The sequence below is a fragment of the Haliaeetus albicilla genome, chromosome 22 (genome assembly GCF_947461875.1).
Source record: "Haliaeetus albicilla chromosome 22, bHalAlb1.1, whole genome shotgun sequence".
NCBI classification, from domain to species: Eukaryota; Metazoa; Chordata; class Aves; order Accipitriformes; family Accipitridae; genus Haliaeetus; species Haliaeetus albicilla.
The window spans coordinates 11,650,643-11,651,976 of record NC_091504.1 but is presented as its reverse complement, the minus strand read 5'-3'; the positions used below and the strand labels follow the sequence as shown (position 1 = coordinate 11,651,976).

The window sequence follows — 1,334 nt, the reverse complement described above, 5'->3', positions numbered from 1 at the left end:
TAAAGAGAAGGCTAACTCCCACCCATCACTGGAGAGAAGCGGTGCGGGGCCCGGCCGAGAGCAGCGGGCACATATTCACTAGTAACTGGCCCTCCCCAGTGTCGGTGCTCCCTGAGCAGCACTTGGCTGAGCAGCTACAGGCACATTTCATCTCAGTGGTATTTTTGGGATCCTCTTAGATGAAATGTCCTGATTAAAAGCAGTCAGTTTGGAAGCTGCCTTTTTTTCTTCCTACCAACAAAACCCAATTCTTCCTCATGTATCATGTAGGGTTGCCTGAACAACACATCTGATACCGGATTAACCTTGCTTTTTGGGGAAGCAAACCTTCAACCCAGGCCCGAGCTGAATCACACGCACGCACACAGGGTGGGCACTAACCTCGTGGGGCTCCTCTGCCCAGCCCGGCTGCCAACCACCACTGCCGGGCGGTAAAAAACCTGGGAACCTTGTCAGCAGTACGTCTGTTTGTAAGTATGTTGTGTACAGTATGGATGGTGCAACTGTGGATAGCTCTGCGACCAACGCGGTGAAAAGGAAAAGGAAAATGACTTTGAACACCAGCGTATTTTTACCTTTTCAGACTAAGCTTTTATTTTGATATTACAAACCATTTTTTTTTTTTTATTCACAAATCACGGTTGTGATATAAACACTAATTTCTAAAGACAGATATACACATTTTCTGGGTTTGTAGGGTGCTTTTTTAAATCTGTTTAGAAGTCACTATGTTCCACATATGGTAGTAATAATTTTTTTCATAAGTCATATTATCAGTAGTTATTTATATAAGTGAAAACATTCCCAATATATATTGTAAAAAAATTTCAAATGCTTTTCTTACATAACTATTTCAGACATACAGTTTAAAATGACTACTAGGAGTACTGTAGGAGCTTTATAAACAAAATATTTTCTAATATGGGCTGCACCCTCAACCTTTCAAGATTATTTTAATAGACTAAAATGCCATATAATCATTTGGAGAGTGGGAGTTGTAAAGCCATCTCATGAAAATTAAAATTGCAAATAAATTCTGTTATTCCCCACATTAGACATTTTGTGTGTGCAATTCCAAAAAAGATGTATCATCCACACTTTGAATTGGAAGCCTAACATTTGGTAAACATTTTTCACGTTGCTTTTATCGTGGTGTTTAAATGAAATATACTTTTTTTTTTAATAGGAGGCTTGTTTCATATATCTTATATAATAAATGTGGGGATTGAACTCTTAATAAATTTCAGTTCATTCCCTCACCAGTATAAATATATCTTACTGCCCCATTTTTCATTAATATAGTATCTTTCTCTCTCTGTTTCAATTTTAAAGAT

At 37.9% G+C, this 1,334-nt stretch overlaps 1 protein-coding gene across 42 annotated transcripts in view; it reads right to left on the bottom strand.

Annotated features, from left to right (window-relative positions):
- Positions 1-566: 566 nt before the first annotated feature.
- RBFOX1 (RNA binding fox-1 homolog 1) overlaps positions 567-1,334 on the bottom strand; it is a 1,354,570-nt gene continuing 1,353,802 nt past the window's right edge. For all 42 annotated transcript variants that reach the window (XM_069809863.1, XM_069809866.1, XM_069809898.1 and 39 more), the window contains one exon: positions 567-1,334. This exon is cut by the window's right edge. The gene's annotated coding sequence lies outside the window, so the exon portion shown is untranslated.